Source organism: Rhinolophus ferrumequinum, chromosome 6 (genome assembly GCF_004115265.2).
Source record: "Rhinolophus ferrumequinum isolate MPI-CBG mRhiFer1 chromosome 6, mRhiFer1_v1.p, whole genome shotgun sequence".
Taxonomy (NCBI): Eukaryota; Metazoa; Chordata; class Mammalia; order Chiroptera; family Rhinolophidae; genus Rhinolophus; species Rhinolophus ferrumequinum.
In genome coordinates this window covers 25,334,053-25,356,265 of record NC_046289.1, presented here as the reverse complement: position 1 = coordinate 25,356,265, position 22,213 = coordinate 25,334,053, and the positions used below count along the sequence as shown (strand labels likewise).

The following is a 22,213-nucleotide window of genomic DNA, read 5'->3' as shown; positions in this document are numbered from 1 at the left end:
ATGTAACATTTTCCCTTTTTATTCACAAGAAGTTTGCCAAGGCACGGTAATGTAGGTCAGTGGATTTCTTTGGGCCTCAGTTTCCTCAGCTTGCATCACACAAAGGTGGACTAGCTGTCTGTCCCCGACGGGCTTCTGGGGCCTCAGCATTCCGTGCCTCTAGCAAGAGGCAGAGCATCAAGTCCACACCATCTGGCAGTGACTAACCCTGGAAAACCCTGGGGAAGAATCACCCAGAAGTGAATCAGTCCAGCCCACACAAAAGGACCCTGGAGGCTGCCAGAAGTAGGTCAGCAGACGAGCTGGCCACAGCTCCTCTACAAGAGGCTGGAGTGAAGCGGTGCCATTCCCCTCTCACCATCTCAGCGTCCCACGCAATCTCGCTGGGCCAGTTGTTCCCACATGGAGCTATTGTCCTGGTCAACCCTAGGGCTCGCCTGCTCTCCCTGTGGGACCTCTGAGAGGAACATAAAAAGACATCTGGCATCCAAAGCCAATTTCCCATGAGCCCCAGACACCTCCATCACACGGTCAGACAAGAAAGGACAGGAGTGTCCCTCACTCACCTTACCTAGGAGAGGAACAAAAGAGAGGACAGAAAGGGCCCCCATTTCTGCAATCACCATACTGCACCTTAGTCAAGATGCCTGCACCCCTACCTCTACTGCCAAGCCCTAAAAATGTTCACCAACTCCTTTTGATCCTTTCCCTCTTCAACCCCCTCCCCCATTCTCCCAAGTCACTAATTCACTTTCCAAATTGCTAGGACTGGAAAATGGAAAATGAGGATGGTGACGGTGACAGCCAGCTTACTCTGAAGCCTCTCACCCAGGTTCCTGGAGCCGCGAAGTGTCTGATATCCTTTAGTACCCTCTACAAGAAGCAAACAAACATCATGCTGAACCCATACTGCTTAGAAGAGAAACATCCGTGGGTTCCACGGAAGTATGTCAAAACCCAGTACCGTCTAGTCTTCTATTAACGCAGCATTTCCTTCCCACCCCCAACACAGCCACCACCAGCTCTGCACTCGACTTGCATCTTTGGCCACTCAGTCCAACTAATAGAATATTTTCCACTGGCCAAATTCTCATCTAAGATTAATCTGATCTTTCCTTATACTCAAACAAATATTTATCCAACAAATTCATGAATGAGAATTGATCTCACTGTTTACTTAGAAAGCTAGAAGGGATGATTTTACATGGGCTTTATTTTTTTCCTCTAGATAAATTAGGGACTTGAGATACTCCAGGAGAAAGCAAATCAATGGCTATTTCCAGTTACCAGCATTTATCTTCAGATTTAATAGAAATGATGCCCTAAGACACGTAGTCTATTCGGTATAAAAAACACTCGTCGATATTAAAGTAATGCAGAAGGAGAGCCTTTCCTGATACTTTGTAAATGTAGACAACAGCCTCACAACTGTTTGAAGATTCACAAAGCCCTTCAGGATAAGTGGTGATCAACTCCATTCCATAACCAGGGACATAAAGGCACCTGAGGAATAGGTATGAGAGAATTAGGAATATATCACCAGAAATCTGACCTCCCTGCAGTGATAGCTAAATGTGTGGCATATATGCTGCTATTCCAGCCCATACTTAGGGCAGACATCACTAATCGAGTGAACACTCTCTTCCAATCCTTATGGCTGAGACCTTAGGATCCTTCTAGCTCTCTGAAGCAGACTTGACTATTCTGAATCTGCACACAAGAAGAAACCCAGGGGCTACCTCTGAGCTGGAAGCTATTAAGCTTACCAGGTTAAAAGCCTTGGGTGAGAATTAAGGATTCAAACCTTAAGCAGGTCACCAATCAAATACATGTTTAACTCATGGCTATTGTTTTGTTTTGTTTTGTTTTGTTTTTTCCCTGTGCGCCAGAGACCTTGTCAAAATAACTAGGACCACAAACCAAATGGTGGCCTTGTTTTGTGGTTGGACTAACAGACAGGATTCCGAGTCAGATACTTCTATTTTTACAGAAAATAGTCTGAAAGATCCTTTCTAAATAGGAATTTTTAAAAGTAGTGGTTAATACCTTTGCTACTTCATCAGTTATGAGGTATCAACTCACCTCTCCTTAAGTAATTCCTACTTTTCTCATTGTCCATGGCAGAAAGTACGCTCCTTAGCGTTACAAGCCTCTTTGCTGTCCGGTTCTAACTGCCTGTTTTAGATTCCTCTTCTTTTACAACCAGTGACCTAACCACACCCTATGCAAGAGTCACACGGAAAAGGACTTGCCAGGTTCCTTCTCCCCCACCCCACCCCACAAAAACAACTGCTCTTTTTACACATCACACTTTTGCACATAAAGACCTCTCTGTCCTACGTCTCAACTCCCAATCACAGCCAAACCTGCCCGGCAGATTCCCTACACTCTGGCTGCACAGTGTGGTCCACGGACAAGCAGCATGAGCATCACCTGAAAGCCTGTTAGAAACACCCATTCCTGACCCCTGGCACCTAAATCTGCGTTTTAACAAGGTCCCCTGGGTGACTCACATGCATAGTGAATTTTGAAATGTGCTGCTTTAATTGTACTCTCTTCCTTTCTGGGATATCTACACAATCTTCAATCTCTCTAATCTGACTTCCTCCCCACTTCTCCACTGAAACAACTCCCATCAAATGAGCGAATCCATCAATTCATATATGAATAAAAGAATCAATGAAATACCACTTCCACCCTTTGCCTGCCCTTGGAAATTCTATTCATTTTTCAAGGGCAGCCCCAATGGCCTTACTTCTGGGCAGCCTTTTCTGCTCTCAGACAAGGAAACCAAAATGCTGAGATGCTGGGGACACCGGCTGACCCCCACCCAGTGCACGCTCGCAGCATCCACAGTGTGCCATCTTTAACAATGACAATAGGAATGACCAGCCTTCAGAAGGCCCTCAGGACCAAGGTCAGGGGCCGAGCTTCCTGGCTGGGATCCGTGTGGCAAGTCTCACGTTGCTTTGTGGTCGAGGCCCCACATGGGCTGATCTAAATCAGGGCCCCCTGCTCAGGTTCTTACCCACTGGTGCCCACTGTACTCAACCCCTGAATCCCTGCAGACCTTTGCCCACTCTTCTTCCGTCAACACACATCCCAAGCATCCATCTCTTCCACTCTCCTTGCCTCAAAGGGGAATTTTTCCTTTTCCTTCGGAGAACAGGACCTCAAAGAGGAATTATCAGTCCCCCGGCCACAGAAGTGCCATTCTGGTGACCCAGTGACTTTCAAACTTGAGTGCATAAGAGTCCCCAGGGGAGATGTTTTAAACCTGCAGACCCCCAGGCCCAGAGTGGGTGGGAACCTGCCCATTTAGCAAGTGCCCTGAGGTGATCCTGACTCAGCGGTCTCTGGGCCCCACTGGGTGACCTCTGCCTCCTGGACGCTCCTCAAGGCACCTGCATGTGGGACCTCGGGCAAATCCACCAGCCACTCTGACCCTGAGTCCGTCTTGGCCCAATGCGGGCTCCAAAACATTTCCTGCCCGCCCACCTCTTCGTTTTATTATAAGGATCAAGGCACTACTATTTTGTTAAACTGGAAAACACTTTAAAAAATAATAAAAGGCAAGACTTTTTACCACTTTTCTGCTTTGTCTTGGCACCAAGAAACAAACCTCTACTTCCATTACCAGAAATTCCGTATTTATCTCAACCTCATAGCCGATTGTCAACATACTCTTAAGTGTTTTAGACAGTCCTGTGATTGTTGGATGCAGAGGACATCAATTCATACTGGCCAGTGTCCAGACAGGCACTGACTTCCTGCTCGCAGTTCTGTTTGCCAGAGACCTGTGGGTCTTGTGCATAAACAGGAGGCCTTTGCTTCTTCTCAGCAGATTGAGACAGGCAACGTACTCGTATGCTCTTTCCCCAAGATAAGGCCAGTTCGACAACCAAAACTTAGAATATTTCCTTTGTATCAATAAGAACATACACAAATACCTATCCCAGTATGTGGAACTGAGCCAACGGAGGTAAGAAGGTTGAAGATAGTTTCCACTGTGGCATCATGAACCACTGAATATCTTTGCAACCTAATTAAATTGTACTCATTAAATGACGAATGACTTAAACTGTCCCAGAACAAGCATCGCTTTTCGCCATTTTCTATTTTAGTGTCTATTCAACCATTTTAAAGGGAATATATCTAAGCCAAAACCAAAAGGGGACTCCTAGCAATAGCCAGCTTGTTCTTAACTACTTAAGGATACCATCAATTCTTTAATCTCGTTGAAGTTCTAACCCACCGACCCCACCACTTCTCACCACATACCACCCTGTCATCGCCTCTCGTGCACTCAGATCCGGAGTCCACGTCCATCCCTAAAATCACATTCTTGCATATATCTCTTTACTTCTCTCTCCCTCTGTCCTACTTACCCCAACTCCAGTTATCCCCAACCCTCCACCTACTCTGTGCCTGTATCCAAGCAGAACACACCACTGATTCAGGACACACAACCCAAATTCTGGCCAAATTCTTAAAAAGACGCAGAAACTCGATTCTCTGAGTCTTCCCTAGAAGGACACCAGTATCATCACTACTAACAGCTACCACTTATCAAGGTGCTTCCTAGGGGCTAGGCCCTTTGAACACACTTCCTCATTTGATTCTTAAAATAACCTGTGACTTGCATATCTCTGTCCCCATTTATTCAGAACAGGGAAGTAACTTGTTCAAGACCATCTAGCAAGGGGGTGGCGGAGGCAGGATGTAAGCCTACGTCTTGCCCCAATATCCATGAGGATAACTCCTACACCACTCGGCCACAGGAAACAGGCAGTGGGAAAGACCCTTCCCCGGACAGACAAAGGCCAAGGGGCCAACGAGCAGCCTGCCAGAGAGCACTGGGCGTTCTGAGCAGCCAGCGGCTTCCCAAGTCAGAGGGGGCTGCCCACCTGCGCTGAGGTGGAGTTTTCTTCTTCATGACTCACTCACTGTTCCCTGTCCACACACCAGGCTGCCCTTGAGGGCTCAGCCGGATGGTGTGAGGATTTGGGGGAATTTTCCTCGCAGCCCTGGAAGCTAATCTAGGATGCCGGAGTAAGGCACTACCCGTTATCCCAGGCCAACACCAGGTCAAGGCTACCTGCAGTCCCTGCTCTCACCGAGGTGAAAGGTGAGGACCTAGAAGGGTTAAGATGGCACAGCAGTTCATTAGCTCCTTGAAACTGAAAAGGAAGACAGAGCCTGGATAAGGGGGTAGCTGGAGGAAGAGGCCTGGTAGGCAGCGAGCACTCAACTGGGAGTCCAGAGGCTCGGGCCTGCATGGCCCCCAGGGCGCTCTTAGGTCTTGGCAGTGACTCTCCTGTCTCTGTTTCCCCCTCTATGGGATCAGCATTGAGGCCTCTTCTCTGAGCCCAACAGCTTAGGACAGGGTGGCTCCCGGGGCCAATGCAGCTTTATCAGCAACAGGTCCAGCCTCTGGGGCCGGCCCTCTGGAAGACCAGAGCTGGGAGACACAGATGATTCAGCACAAGTGGGCAACCCACAGGAGCCCCAAACCCACAGACGATGCCCAGTCTAACCCTCACCTGGCCAGTTCTCCACCTGCCTCTTCAATCAGGGGAAGAGGTAGATGGAGTGGGGGGTCCTGAGTCACAGGTGTGGGTGGCGAGGACAGAGGAGGCATCCACCTCCAAGACATGGTGAGTGGTCATGTTGGGCTAGAAGGGGGGATATAAACTGCCATCTCCCCTCCACGACCCCTGTAACAGTGCCTGAAACGTCCACCACTGAATCAACCCCAGGGGCTTCAAAACTTGACTTCCAAAAAGCTGCGGTTATAAATGCAAACCACTTTCTCGGACAGGATAGCATCGTGGGTTCCTTACTCAATCCACTCAGAATCTGACTGTCAGCACCAGAGTGAACCCTGGATCACCTGGTCTAACCGCTTCTTTAAACATATGAGAAAATTGAGTACTCAAAAAGTATGGTGACTTGTCCAGGTCACAGGGCAAGGTGGCCGCAGGCCTAGGACTCTAACCCAGGTCTCCTAAAGTCTTTCCACAACATGCACGGGTCCTGGGAGTGTGATAGGTGGTATGGAACTTTGGCATACTGCTCCTGGGGCTGCCCCTTCTCCTGTTTAGTCACCAAAGCCAACAAGAGCCGCTGTTGGCTCTTGCCAGCTGACTCCTCCCTGACCTTGCCTTCTGGAAGGATGAATGCGCATCAAAACCCGGGGGGCCAAAACACTCCTGGGTATTATCCACTCTGCACCCAGCTCCCTTTTCCACAGCCTCCTGGGAGCGAGAAGTTTCAAGAAGGAACAGCTTGGGGTGGCTAGATGGCTCAGTTTGTTAGAGCGCGAGCTCTCAACAAGGTTGCCGGTTCAATTCCCGCATGGGATGGTGGGCTGCGCCCCCTGCAACTAAAGACTGAAAACGGCAGCACTTCTTATGCCTGGTTTTCTCTAAAGCTGAGATGGCATCCCAGCTCCAGAGCGTCATCTCTGAAGACTGTAAGCTTGCTATTAATCAAGTGGCATCTTTTCAGCTTCACGTCAGTGATGCTTATTTACCTATGGCCTGTTATTACAATGTAGACATGGGCGCACCTCTTTTTGCTGCATTCTTCGAAGACCAAGCTGAGGTGAAGAGGGAACACGCAAAGCAGTTCTTAAGATACCTAAGAAGACATGAGGGTAAAATCTGCTTTCCAGTCATTCAGAGGCCGGATCTAGATAACTGGGGAACTGGCGTACAAGCTCTAGAGTCTGCTCTGGAGTTGGAGAACAAGTTAACCAAGCTCCTGCAAGACCTGAAGACCTTGGCTTCTGTGAACAGTGAAACTGATCTCTTAAGTTTCATGGGAAAGTACTTAGATGAAAAGAAGAGGAACATAGGCTATCTGGAACACCAGCTTTTATATCATAGGAAATTAGAAAAGCAGGCCCAGGAAGAAGACACATTTAAAAAGCCTGCTGAAGTATCAGATAAAGAGACTTAGCATCTGAAGGCAACACAGCAAGCCTTCCCATTGTTGTATGTCCCAAAGTCAGTTACTTAAGAATTTGATCTTCTCAATTTGACAGAAGACTGCTTTGCTTCGTATCCAGTATCCTAATTCTCATTGTTCGTACACATAAATCTTTGTTTGCATTATAAAAAAAGAAAAAGAAAAGAAAACGGCAACTGGACTTGGAGCTGAGCTGCGCCCTCCACAACTAGATTGAAAGACAACTACTAGGAACTGATGGGCCCTGGAGAAACACACTGTTCCCCAATATTCCCCAATAAAATTAAAAAAAAAAAAAAAAAAGGAACAGCTCTAAAGGGGATCTCTGTAAGAAGCATTCCCCTGTTGAAACAATAAGGGTAAGACACAAAGAGAGGGAGATGGAAAAAAAAAAGTCTTTTTTTTTTTTTTAAATTTACATTCTCACCAAAATGGCACCCTGGAACTTTCAAGATTATCAGACACATTCCAGGTTGGATTCATCAGTACTGTGTTTCCCCAAAAATAAGACCTAGCCAGACCATCAGCTCTAATGCATCTTTTGGAGCAAAAATTAATATAAGACCCGGTCTTATATAAGACCGGATCTTATGTTATAATAAAATAATGCTGGGTCTTATATTAATTTTTGCTCCAAAAGATGCATTAGAGCTGATGGTCCAGCTAGGTCTTATTTTCAGGAAAATACAGTATTTACAAAGATGGAGACCAAATTTCTTTTGAAGCAGGTTGATCAAATGATGCCTGGGGCCTCAAAATGAGGTCACAAAAGGCAAGGAAGTCCCAGGAAAGGAAAAGCACCCAGCTGGGAAGCGGGCAGAAGCACTGTTCCCCTCCTGACAGCCACCTACAATGGCCCTGAGAGCAGCCTGGCACTAGGGAGCCTGGCCAGGGCAGCAGACTCTTTACAACTGTCCCGTTTGTCCTTGCTGGGAAACCTGGATTTATTAGCATAGTGGCTTAATGACCCACAATGCTGACCAGCCAGTGGGTTCTCCCAGGAGCCAGCAGGAGTCTTGTTACTACAGGAAAAGGAAGGCTCCTGGGGGAGGTTGGAGGGCAGGCTGGAGAACCCCAGAGCCATTGGTTTAAGGGACGAGGAGGAGGATGCGGGAGGGTCCCCCTCCTGGACAAAATGGTTAAAAAAGAAAGCACAACATTTGAAGTCAAATAGACATGTGCATTTTCCTGGTTGCTGGCAAGTCACTACCTCAGACCCCTGCAGCTGCAAAATGGGCCCAACGCCACAGGGTCGTGGTTAGAGAACCGATGGAGACCCCACTCCCCTTCACTCCGTCAGCATGACAAGCCAGCCCCACCTGCTCCAGAGGGAAACTTTCCCAGTGAGCACAGGAATAAGGCACGGGGCCTTCCGAGGAAGGGGGATGGCAGCCCCAGTGGAAATGGGCTGACTCATTTGGCCCAGATAGTCCTTAATTTCCCTGTTCACATTTTGGGAGCCCTGACATCCTCTTCCCCCAAATAAGGCAAGCAACAGAAATGAGCTGTGATGAGCACAGCAGAGAGACCAGAGCGGGTGGGGCAGGGGAGCAGCTGCAGTTTCCTAGAATTAATGGAGAGGGAGCAGTGAGAGTGAGTTGTCTCAAAGATCTCTCTCCCTGTGCCAATCACCAGGCAGGGACTTTTTTTTTAAAGCCAACCTTCTCAACTTCTACAAGCCAAAATCAACCAGGAGGGCTGCCTGGTAGACCTAATGTGCCACTGGAAGTAGGCCTGGGGTGTTTTCAGTGGGGCACACGGTGAAATTTCAAGCCCATCTGTCGGTGATACAGGTGAGTGCATGAATAGTCACAGAACACTGCACTGAAAGCACAGTTGACACTTGGGCCTGGAATGTTGGCTGTACCAGATCTAAATTAGTGCCACAGTGTGAAGGCAGATGAAGGAAAGGAATTCGAAAGGGTTTGGCAAGACAATACTGTACAAGTCCCAGGTGCTGCACAAATGCTGGGGGGGACGGAGTGGGGCAAGGGCTGGCATCCAGTGGTTTTTCCTTTCCTCAGTGGGAAGGGGGCTGTTATTCTATTGTGGGTTTCAATTCTATGCTGTCAGATAACCTTTTTAGTCCAGGGCTCTGCCACTTTTAGCCATGCCTCAGCCAACACAATTGTCATTGAACATTATAGGCAAATAACAAGCATTGGCAAATACACTAGCTTAAATATCATAAAGAAGATCTGGAGTTCAGCCTGGGCCCTACCATTTCTGTGTAGCTTTGGCCAAATCACTTAACCCTTCTGAGCATTGGTCTACTCATCTGCTAAGTGGGACAGTAACCCAACAAGGCTACTACTGGGAAGATTACCTTGAGAGCACAGTGGCTATTATGTAGCATGTCAGGGAGCACCACAGTTCTTGGCCATCGTGAAAAAGGTAGACTCATAGTCCATATTCCTTACACGTGGCCACACCTCTTCCAGCCTTAGGGCCAGTGAGGAGCCCATCGATAAGACGAAGTGGGGACAGAAAAGAATCAGAGATAGAGATGGAAGGGAGGACTCGGGGAGTAGAATCTCAGGAATTCTTGAACCCTCCAACGCGTGTCAGCTAAGTGTATCCAGACAATCATACCAAAAGGAGCTTTTACACACAAACAAGGCCAATGGCCAGAATCTGAGCCTGGTTTCCCCGCATTTCCTCCACCACATTCAGTGACTCATCAGTCTCTAAAGGGTTCTTTTTCAAATAAACCCTTCTCCAACTTGACTAGGAGGAGGGCATTCGTACATTTTCATCCCAAATTTCAATTGGCCTCTCAGGTACAAAGCTCTCTGGGGCCAACCAACCTCTCAGGATATTCCACTTTCCTCCCCAAATGCAAACCGGCAGGCAGTATAATAGCCGTTTCTCTGGGTTCAGAATATTACTTGGGGGAAAATGCCCACAGCATCAACAGCCGAGTTTGAGACTAAGAAAGACGACCGACCGCGACAGGGTGAGAGGCAGCCGTGTGGGGAAGACTATACGAACCCAAACTTCCAGACAGGTACCGTTTGGCTGTCCTCACATAAACGTTAGTCCCGCTCAAGAGCTCATGACGCCCCTCACCTCTCACTGTCCTGTTTCTTCTGCTGTGGAGCAAGCTCCTCAATGTGGGTGCTACTTACATTCCTATGACTTCTCCCCACAGACCAGGATCCCCACAACTGCCCCTCCATGCAGGCTCATCTCTGCTCTGGCTCCAGACCTACCTCTGCGCGTCTGCACAGAAACTTCCCACTTCTTTCGGTGGCCTGCCTTCTTTTCGCCCTCCCAATTCTATTCCTTTTCCCATGACCATCTCCCCACTACCTGCACTCGGAACTTCCCTTGCTGAGCCCTCTGGCACTCGCATTTTGCACCAACTTGGCACTTAATTACAAATGATCTTGTCTTGAATAATACGCTAAACCCTCTCCTCTTCAAGAACCAAAAAAAAAAGATGTCTTATAGAGTACAGACAGTTTTATAACTAGAAAAGCCTCAATTGGAAAAATCAGACTTTACCAGCTTTTGTCAACTCAATCTCCCTGAGCCTTAATTCCTATTTCTGTGAAATAGGAATAATATTATTTCTACTGAAAGGGTTGATATGAGGTCTGATCAAAATATATGGTGAATGTTTAAATTAAAAAAAAATTATTACAGTAAAAGACACATTGCCATTAATCCCCCACAAAATACTCCCTCTGCTTTGAACACACTTATCCCATCATTCTTGCCACTTTCTGAAGCACTTCTGGAAGTCCTCCTTCGCCAGTGTCTTTAGTTGCACTGTTGTGGCTGCCTTGATATCCTGAATCATTTTGACTTTGGGGAAGAGCCAGAAGTCGCACAGTGCCAGATTCGGTGAATAAGGTGGATGAGGACACACCATAATGTTTTTATTTGACAGAAATTGCCGTATACCAGAAGCGATGTGTGACACAGAGTACTGTCATGGTGGAGGGTGATTTATGGCACACTTTAAAAAACACACCTTCTCTCAACCAAAGCTCACTCCCGAGTGACTGCACTGAGCAAGCTGACACTTGTCACACACTGTTACTAAGGTTCGATGTGCCGCTTCCCGGCCTTTCCATTGGATGGCACTCGGCAGCAGCATCCACCGTGTTTTTTGATGACACCTCGTATATGGCCTTAACTAGTCAGCATCTATAAGAAGCCTACTGGTGAATGGTGCATATAAAGTATCGCCAAAAATTGTTTCAATTCCCCTTTGCTTCTCTTTTATGTCCTGCAAAACTAGCACAGTACTGAAACACAGAAGACATTCAATAAATGTTTGATTAATTGATCAGTAGCATAAAGCAAACCAATAATTAGAGGGTCATTACACGAAATAACCATATGTGGTCAAAACCTATGAACCTATGTTGCAATTATGGATGAAAGGTTGATGTGTATGGAGGAAAAGCAATCTATTTCAACTAAAGAAGTTTTCAGGGTTACAAACTGCCAGTCTCTCTGAACCCATAGCTCAGCCAAGTAGAAGCTTCAGTAGAAGTGTGCATGCTAGCAATCGTAACATACCTCCACCTCTTCTTACATAATTATCTCCATTCCCAACCTCTTATATTTCTGGTTCACAGAAAGTGGACTTCACACACTAAATATAGTACGATCCTTGCTAGTTCTTTAACTCAAACACAGAGCACAATTATTCTATCAGAATTCTTTTCTAAGTTATTTAGAGGAAATCCTGATCACTGCTTTTTCCAGGCAGAATTTTTGTCATATATATATGACAAAACATATATATATGAAATATATATATATATATATATATATATATATATATATATATATATATTAACTTTGTCTTCTAATAAGGCCTTTCTTCCCCTACTAAGCTGACAACCACAAAAGAAACAAAAATGCTGAAAGGAGCAGACAACCACAAATATTAGTGAGGTCACTCAACCACAATCAAGCTGAGAATAATATCCAGGTCCTATGAGCAAGAACAAAATCCGTGCACCAAAGATGAGTTGGACATGGGATGAGAATCCAATGAGATAAAAACTGAAGTGCAACCCAGGTGGAGTTTTCAGCAGAAGCATTTTCATCTTGTGGCCTTCTGGTCTTACTGTCCTTTTCAGTTGCATCTCCTTGTCACCCACCCCTTAACCCCTCACTACTTGGTGTTTCTTAGGGAAAATGTCTCTTGCCACTGCATTCACTTTCCAGCTGCTGTCCCACATGACCAAAACAGTGAAAGTCCCCATACAGGTTTGGGACATTGCTTCAGTACGAACAGAAACAAGCCGAGAGATGTAATTTTAGTTAATGGTCATAATGCACACACGAGGCTAATTGTCCCAGTGCTTCCCAACTCCCTGACGGTGAGTTAGGCACTCTCAGGTGAGTAGCTGCAATTCAAAGCATTGCAGAGCTAGGCAGGACCCTAAGAAGTCATCTCGCTCATGCCCCTATCTCCGTGGAGGAAACATACTTGGCTATTAGTGAGTTCCACATCAGCCTCAATATTAAAACTTCTTGATATCAAAAGAACCATTTGTCAGTTTGTTCTAAGCCCCAACGTGCTTCTCCTATCCTCTCTGGGGACCAAAAGCAACTCATCAGGGTCTTTTTCTCAATAACACACATAATGACAGTTATTAAGTGACCCCTAATTCTCTTCCCTAAGCTAAACAACCTCAAATCCTTTCTCCTTTTTTTTAAAGGACTTATGGTTCATCCTTTAAACATGTTGGTAATAATCTTTTCTGTACTTTGTTTTTTCCAGTTATTTTCAGCTAATTCGAACACGGTGGTATCAAATACTAGGTAGAGGTACAGAAGTACTTCCCAGCCCTTGCACATTATTCCCAATATAACACAGCCTGGTGGCATGCTTAGATAAAAATATACAACACAATATTCCTTCAGCTAGTGTTCCACTAGGACCTCCAGATCCATCTCAGCTATGATTATGCTTTGCCAGGTGGTCACTAACAACACAGTCGACATAATTCTATCTAGCAGGTCAGTGCTAAACCATTGACGACCACTGTTATCACCTCCCAACAAAGCAGTTCCTATTCTGGTGTAAAGAAAGCCTGGGTAACCAAGGGATTGCGCTGCTCACACCAGGTTTACATAAAACACAAAACAGGATTTTCTAATTTTTGGTCTAAAGGATCTTTCTCCTTCTAATCTATGCCTAAAAACTGATATCTGGGCAACTCAGATATGATCATAGGGGGAGCTTGGAACAAATGGAGCAGTCATACAGCACCTTGATCCCAACTCCTACCCCTTTTAAGGAAATTCAGGGAACTTAGCAACAAGCTCCACTAAAAGGTATCCTGAGATCTGAAAAGTTACTAAACCTCTCCAAAGACTTGAGCATCCTCTAGCAATGGCTAATGAGGACGTCTTTGATAAATTTGGTATGGCTGCTGCCACCTAGCATGACTAGCTGAGAGGCCACCCTTCAGGATCATCCCATATTCAATTTGTAAGGTTTCAATTCAGTAGAATGCCTGCTATCAGGAATCTTCTCCACCATCCATGGAGGAAAATTACTTCTTAGCAGGTCTTGGGGATATGAGGTAAGAAGTTAGGGGGAAGTCCTGATTCTGAATATGCTCACCAGCATCTGAGTTCTTGGAAAGAAATGCATCTCAGCAACATCGTCAACACCCCATAATTAACAATTTCAGGAGCCACAGCCATTGTAGAATCAGTAGTCACCAGAAAGAGCCCATTTCTTTAACTGCAACAAGTCTACACCTCCCAAGTTGGGCTCCACTAAACGTCCTTTACCATTTATGTGATACAGATACAATTTTATTGTCTATGTTACTTAGCCCATAGGAATCATTTACATGAACCTGACTATTTTGAAGTTGGCCTTGTTTCATATGGAAGCTGCTAGAGATGAACGCTTTCAGTCACCATGTCCTCAGAGCGGTACTATTATGTATGGCTAGCACACAGACTGGCTGGGTTCTTTCTAGATTCTTTTGGTAAGCATGGTACTATTGTAGTTTGGACTCAGCACCCAAACTAGAAAATCTAATAGACAGCTTTCTAAAATTTGGGATCTGAAATGTTTTTGCATATAGGCTTCAATACAACTTACATTACTGATCATGAAATGTACCTCTAGCCCTTCACCTGGTGATGGGAAATTCTTTCCTTACTCCTGAGACTCAGAAAATGCCTTAAATATTACTACTACCACACTCAATTTAACAGTATAATACTCTACTTCTAAATCAGGGATTAGCAAACCATGGCCCCTGGGCCAACTGCCTATTTTATAAATAAAGTTTTATTGAAACACAGTCATGCCTCTTCATTTATATACTGTTTATGGCTGCTTCCATGCTACAACCTCAGAGCTGAGGAGTTGCAACAGACACCTGGCCTACAAAGCCTAAAGTTATTCACCATTTGGGCCTTTAGAGGAAAACTTTGCAGACCCCCTCGTAAAGAAATCATAAGGAAAATAAACTGCTTATTCAGAATAACCTCCTCCCTATTTCAACAGAAGAAAATAACCCTGACCCAAGTGAGTAGTCTTTGCATAAAATCTGGTCTGACTCTCCTAAAAAGTGTCCTCTGAAATAAGATGAATATAACACATAAAATACCTAAAAGATAAATTTAACAAAAACTCTGGAGGAATAGGTACAGAGTTTCAATTGGAGATGAAAGAATTCTGGAGATGGATGTTGGTAATGGTTGTGCAACAATGTAAATGTACCTAATGCCACTGAACTGTACATTTAAAAATGGTTAAAATGATAAATTTTATGTAATGTGTATTTTACCACAGCAAAAAGAAAAACGACCTAAGGAAGGTATTTTGAAGAAAAAAGTCCTTTTTACTGCTAGGGAAACTTACAAAGTCCCTAATGAATGTCACAAAAGAAGATCGAGCGTAACAGCAGCAGCATCACAAGCACACATTCCATCTCCGCTGGCCCCAGCATGGGCTGGCAACGCTCAGAAAGCATGACCTGGAGGCGGCCGGACGGCTCCGATGGTTAGAGCGCGACCTCTGAACAACAGGGTTGCCGGTTCAATTCCCACATGGGCCAGTGAGCTGCGCCCTCCACACAACTAGATTGAAGACAACGAGCTGCCACTGAGCTCCCAGAGGGGCGGCCGGATGGCTCAGTTGGTTAGAGCGCGAGCTCTCAGCAACAAGGTTCACCAGTTCAATTCCCACATGGGATGGTGGCTGTGCCGCCCGCAACTTAAGATTAAAAATGGCGACTGGACTTGGAGCTGAGCTGCGCCCTCCACAACTAGATTGAAGGACAACGACTTGGAGGTGATGGTTCCTGGAGAAACACACTGTTCCCCAATATTCCCCAATAAAAAAAAAATTAAAAATAAAAAGGCAAGAACTGACCTGACCTAGAGGACCCATCAAAGAAGAGCACCCACCTCCACACACAAAGCGAAGCCTATCATTGGGGGGCTGGCTTACCGCTGTACCAACTGCAGCTTAGTGTGGGCTGCATTAGCTTGGGGAGGCTACACCAAGAGAACCCTTCAGGCAATGGAAATATTAATCCCCCAGCATTTTCCAAGCACACATTAAATCTTGCATTCTTGTGCAGAACTATTCTTGGCATTGGTATGACAGCAACATTGGACAGGTACATGATGTCTGTACATCAACCTATTTTGGCCATGGAGAGGGTTATGATGGCCATGGTGATGGGGGTGGGGGATGACAGCATCTCTGGACTCAGAGAGCAGATGCTGGCACCACCCTGGGTATTGTCCATTTTCCATGCTACCACCTGTCAGCCAAGCCAGTGCCAACCACTGTTCGGCTGTGCTTCTAAATTAAACAACAGGGTTCAATAAATCCCAGGCAAGCTAGTGAGACTCCCTTTCAGGAGTCTCTTCTATAGGACAGTATGAAAGTCATACTCATGCAGGATGAGGTTGGTAAAGCAAAATTTGCAGAGATGCTTTAGGAGCATTGGAAACAGACTTTTATTTAACAAAAACTTACACAAACTTGATACAAACCCTATATTATGCCAAGCTTTATCACAATTCTACACACCTTATAACTTGTGAGAGCTGGTTGGAGAGCGGATTATTGTAATTATTAGCATTTTGAAAAGGGACATTTTCTACCAGAAAACGTCACACTGAAGGGCTACAAAATGATACAAGGACACTCTAAGTGATCTCCCCTGGGACTGGCCTTGAATGAGAAACCTGAAAGGGCTGGCAGGACGTCGGTGCCCACCCAATCTCCCCTTTCGAAGGCAAAAGAGAGATTCTCAGGCTCAGAACCATTTCAGTAATACTGTCACTCAAGGACTTTTGCTGACAAGAATATCCAGCATGAGATTGTACATTTATTAACACGACTCTCAAGTGAAGGAAACTCAGAGTGTGGATGGGGAAAAGACCTGCAGTAAAACCAAGTGCTGCAGCCAGTCCACCCAGCTCCTTAATTAGGCTGCAGCCACAATGTTGAATTACATTTCAGAGGCTATAACATTCACTTCCACTAACATGGCCATAAAAGGACATGTTAGAACACTCGCCTTTCTCCTTTACCCCCACCAGCAACTAAATTTCAGGTTCCCATCACTCAGCTTGGCCTTCCTAGCCCCTGTGGACTCCACTCAGGATCTCGGGCCCGGAGGCGGGCTCAGCAGAAGGCTCCCTTTGCAAGTCTCCTCTAGAAGTTGTTAGGTGACCGAACTAGCATCGTCTCAGCTGATGCTTTTTGTTTTCTTTTTTTTTTCTCTCTTCCTTCACTGCGTGATTTTAAACAAAGCTGTCTGTGTTCGAATCTTTTGAACTCAGAGATGTATTTAACCACAAGATAGAATTCCTTTCAGAACTAGGCCCTGTCAGACATGATAACCAGGAGGCAGGCTGCTTCTTGACATTCAGATAAATAGGGGTGAGGGGAGGGGTTTTTGTCTGGGGGTGGGGTGGGGTGGGGTGGGGGGCTTAGAGAGACTGCCGATAGCCTTTGTGGCTAATTTATTTCAGTCAAGTCTTAACACAATCCTGGAACATCCCAACACTTTCAATAGACTTTTGAAGAAGGAAAAACAAAACTGATCACTCCTCACTTACCACATCCAACTCGCAGAAATAAAAATACCTAAAGCACATACATGAATGGCTTTTTAAAAAGCCTTTGAGAGAGCAGAGTTGATCTTTATTTTCTTATTAAAAAGGTGGGGTATTTTTCCTTAGTTAATATGCAGTCTTTATTTTACATTAAGTACTCTTTTGACTTCGTGTCTTCACAAAATTGCTTTTAACTTTTGAAGTAGAAGGTACTTTAAACAAAAATACTGTGCCACATCAGCACTTTTTTCTTTTAAATATTGAAATAAATAAAACAGTTAACTTTTTTTTTTCGTCAGTTTGTTTTCAGTTATTTCTATTGTAGAGCAATTCCAGTCTGACCTGGGCACTTTTCTCACAGACATTTAAAGAAAATGCAATGAAGAATTTAAAAATTAAAAAAAAAAATCTTCTTATTGCACAAACTTAGGCCATTCCCAAGACTTCTCTGAGCTGAGCTGAGTTGCGCTGGAGGCTTTTCCACAATCCAGGCTCCTGTGTTGGCTGAAACACACGCGCAGGAGGGGGCCGGGCAAGGGAAGAGGAAGAGGAGAAGGTGAAGGAGGAGGAGGAGGTGCAAATCATCGCAGCTTCTTGTCACCTTCTTCGGAAATGGCTTGCTTGAAGGATGCTGGAGTCCCCAGGTCATAGTTGACTGCAGAGGGAAAGGCAACGAAAGATAAAACAAAAAACAACAGCACAGGACAACTACCTAAAAAGGAAAGATTAAAATTAAGGGGGTGGTGGAAATGAAATGAATTAAAAAGAAAACGAAAGAAAGCAAACCACCAACTAACTGCCACGCTGAGGCGGCCATGGCTATGTGCAATGGGAACCAGCCTCGTGTCTCGTGCCTCAAACATCGCAGCACGAAATCAGCCAGGAATTAGGGCAGGTCAGTTGCTCCTGGGCAACTGAATGACACAAGAAACAGAGAAGACACAGCTGGATTTTCAATGCCTAGGTGGCATAGTAGGCAAAACTGGGTGTTAGCAAAATCTTTTTTTGGAAACCAAACAAACTGAATTTTTTCACTGTTAAAATATCCCAGAAGGACCATTATGATGCAATGTACCTTCCTGTCACCTAAGTGGAACTGAGGAGTTCTACAGTATAGGAACAGTTTCAGTCACAGAAAATCCCAACCAATGTCCCACGCAGCCCAAGTCAAAAGGACACTACTTCTAGCGTACACCATCACCCTAACGCTGTCCCACGTTGAGCCCAGGCTGTTGGAATTACTCGGAGAGAGAACCAAGCCAAGAGATCCATTCCAGTCCTCAACCAGCCCCGCCTCCGCCTCTCAGTGTCAGCCTTGGAACCCGGGGAGTTCCATAGTCTGCATGGGTACCAATCAGGCATGGATTTTGCTTCTAGTTGAAATGAAATCTGCTAAGTTATTTTAGTCTTTGGAATGGAGTAGTTGGCACAAAGGAGTAAGCAATAAAACCCAGTGCTATCACATTTCACCCCAGAAGCATTTCCTGAGGGCAGAGATGGGTACCCCTAACAGTGGCCAGCTTACACTGAGCTAAATGGCAAGGGAAAACGGAAAGGAGGGGCTCCACTGGAAAATAGCCAAGCCAAAAGGGAACACAGTTCAAAATCAAATGAGCAGCTCAGTCTCTTCCAAGCTGAAACTCTCTTCCCCACCCCCATCTCTCCTTCTAGTACCCAAGGCATTGCTCACTGCTCAGGTGTACAGGACTGTATTAGATAGACTTCCAAAGCTGAGGCTCTGTCTACTTATGTTTTCAAACAGAGGCTAAGAAGGGCCTGGTTTCCACCCACCACCAAACCCTTCTACAACCCCTGTCTGTCTCTTCCCATCCCATCCCGTCCCGCCCATCTCCCCTCTCAGATCTGCTTTTTGGTCTCCTTTCCAGATTCCCCTCTTCTTCCACAGTGTTCATCTTTTCACTGTTCACCTGCTTTCAGCCCCCTCACTCCAGTGATGAAACCAGTTGGCCTTTCCCCAGACCTTCCACAGAGTGCCTGTGAGTGTTTTCTTGGTTGGGCGTCCACTCAGATTTTCATCCCCTGCCAGGATCTTTCTGTCCCTCTCCCAATGCCCCTCACCTCTCTGGTTAGATGTCACCTGCCACTCTTTTCGTGAGTCTGTCTAATAACCATACCCCATACCCTTTCGATTTCCTCCATTAACCACCCCCGCAACTCTCTCTCTCTCTCACTTTTCTTCTTTTGCCCATTTAAGCCACCTATAAAATAGCTGCTAGGTTCCCAGCTTTGTGTTCCTAACATTCATTTCCTCTGGCGGGGCCAACGCAGGCCACTGGAAATGTCCTGCGATGTGTTTGGTCTGCTGCTCTCAGTCCCCTTTGAGGAGGCTGACTTTCCATCTCTCTCCCCTCGCCCTGTCCTCACATCCTCATTCTCCCCCCGTGACCCCTCCCCACCACTTCACTGCCTCCTAGATCTCATCTACCCCCTCGATATGATCAATGGATGCTGTGTCTAGATATGACTTCTACAACCTTTCAGTCAACAATTATTTATTGAGCATCCACCATATATGGAATGAGACACTAAATCCTCCACCAATTAGCTCAGAAATATTGCTCACTTCTCAGTGTATTTCAACAAATAATTATGGCACATTGTTGTCCGGCACCCACTGAGGCACACGAATGCCATCATCTTTGCACGCCAGGAACACACCAGCTGTTTAATGAGAAAGACTACAATCATAACGTGTTGTAATAAGCACTAGACTAGTGGCAAGAACAAAATGCCACAGAACAATACTTAAGCATGTTTTCACATTGTGATTTTTGCCATTTTACAGGATTCAGGTTGTGATTCCCAACTTTGCCTTTTGTTCAGCCCTATCTCCGTTCTCTCTGACAATAGACATTCTTGTCTACAGATTAAATAGCAAGAGTCAATCTAGAACTCTGTGTTGATCTGGTTAGCTTCCTCTAAGAAAATCTCCCCGACTACTATGATCCACAGCAAAAATAATCCCATATCACCCCATGACAGTCTTATATGTTTTCAACTACTGTGAATATCTAGTCTGCCCAGCAAGACTGCAAAAAAAAAAAAAAAAAAAAAAAATCACTGGACAACAAATCCAGTGATTTGGCCATGTTTAATTTCATCCCACCCTTCCTCCACAAGGCTGAGCAGTCATATGCATTCCTGTTACCCAGTCCCTGGTTGCCAAATAAACAAAGGTATTAGGTTGGTGCAAAAGTAATTGCAGTTTTTGAAATTATTTTTAACGTGTTAAACCACAATTACTTTTGCACCAACCTAATATATATGAATGAAAGTATTATCATCCAAGGTCTATAAACATACCAGCCTGAACCTAAGCTGAAAGGCCTAATGTCACCATTAATAGGATAAATCAATCATGTACCCCCTGACGCGAGGCACTGAGAAGGATGCAACATCATTTCTGTAGTATTCTTACCAAAAAAATGCATAACCTAATTTTAATCAATGGGAAACAGCACACAAACCTAAAGTGAAAGACTTTCTACGAAATGACTAGCCAGTGCTCTTCAAAAGTGTCAAGGTTATACAAAGAAAGACTGTGGAACTAACGACTCCAGATTAAAAAGACTTTCAGAGGACATGACAACTAAATACAAGAAGTGATACTGGGTTGGGTCCCGGACCAGAACAAGGATATTAGTGAGACAAGTGGCAAAATTTGAATAAGGTCTATAGGTTGTAATATTGCATCAGTGTCAATTTCCTGATTGTGACCATTGTAGTATGCTTATTTGCAGGATCTAGGTGAAGGGTCTATGGGAATTCTTTGTACTACTTGTGTGTAAGATTTTTAAATCTGTAAGTATTCCAAAATTTAAAAATTTGTAAAAGTCTTAGTCATTGTTGAGGGCCAGTATTGAGATCCTTTGAAAACCTACTTGCCAATGCTTCTTAGCTATTAATTCCGTTCTGACAGGGACCTTCCATTATTCTCAGCTATTTTGTAAATCAATCAAGCAGAATGTTTTCCGTATACTGTTATTTAGAGTAAATGGTCAGAAATCACTTTTATTAAGCACAACACTATCATATAATTCAGTGTGTTAGAGTTAGAAACACTTGGGCATGTGACCAAAAAGGGCCTGAAATGTCTACTCCCTGCCACCTCACCACTTCCACCGTCACCCCCACCCCAGTGTCACCACCAAAGCACTGCCCAACCTTAGTTCTTTGGGAAAATTCCTGAAGACTTCTCTATTGCTACTCCTCAGCAGGATTCTAACTTGGTCACAGGTTGGGTTTGGATTTGCTTTGTGTTTACAGAATTAGATACCTCCTCTCAATCCAATGGGGTCTTGAATGAAAGCTCTCAAAATCCGTTACTGATTTTACTCAAGAAATCTTCAAAATGTGATCTATGGAGAAGTCAGTACAGACCGAGGAGAGTATCAGAAGACCCAGACACCACTTACTGACCCTGGAACTTCAGGCCGTCATCTAAGCTGAGAAAATCTCAGTTTCCTCATCAACAAAATGGGAGCAAATAACATCTATCCTACCTCACAGGGTTGTTTTAAGAATCGGCATGAGAGAATGTTGGTTATATATTACGATAGGGTAAGAAATGTCCATATCCTAGGGCTAGAGAAACTGAGGCAGATATTCCTGGCAACAAACTCACTCAGAGGTTGAGTCCAGAACCCACAACTTTTAATCTCTACTCTAGATTTCTACTCACTAGATCAAAAATGCCTCACTCAGAAAACACACAAGTAACTTCACTTCTAAAGACTAAACAAAATCCCCTGCAGAAAAATTCCTCATATATGAGCCTGCTAAAACTTGAAGTACAAGTTCAAGATCATATTCATCAGATGTAACAGGAGGCATATTGGGATAATATTAATTAATTTTATTCCACCGTGAAGTGAGAACCTCCAAACAGTCTTTAGTTCTCTCCCCGAGTAATGATCTTGTGTTCCCTCAAGTGCCATAGAAAGGCAATATCAGGCTGCAGCCCATTAGGTGCATAGAGAGATGCAAAGTAAGCAGGAAGACTTAAAGGGATACTATTGATGTGAACATCATGTTTTTATTAAACCTTCTTCTCTAAAATACCAGTACCAAATTGCATTCCTGACTGTAAAGTACCTTTAAAAAATGAAATGCATATTTCTCACTCCCAGTGTTATAGTGGTTAGAG

General features: G+C 44.8%; 1 protein-coding gene across 2 annotated transcripts in view; it reads right to left on the bottom strand.

The window, feature by feature from the left end:
- The window catches only part of DPF3 (double PHD fingers 3), a 247,804-nt gene that overhangs the window by 22,734 nt on the left and 202,857 nt on the right, over nucleotides 1-22,213 (bottom strand). Inside the window, exon 10 of one of the 2 annotated variants that reach the window (XR_004423250.1) lies at nucleotides 16,910-17,701. The exons of the other annotated variant lie outside the window; for it this stretch is intronic. The gene's annotated coding sequence lies outside the window, so the exon portion shown is untranslated. Of the gene's footprint in view, nucleotides 1-16,909; nucleotides 17,702-22,213 lie in introns of those variants that run through there. 2 annotated transcript variants of the gene reach the window in all.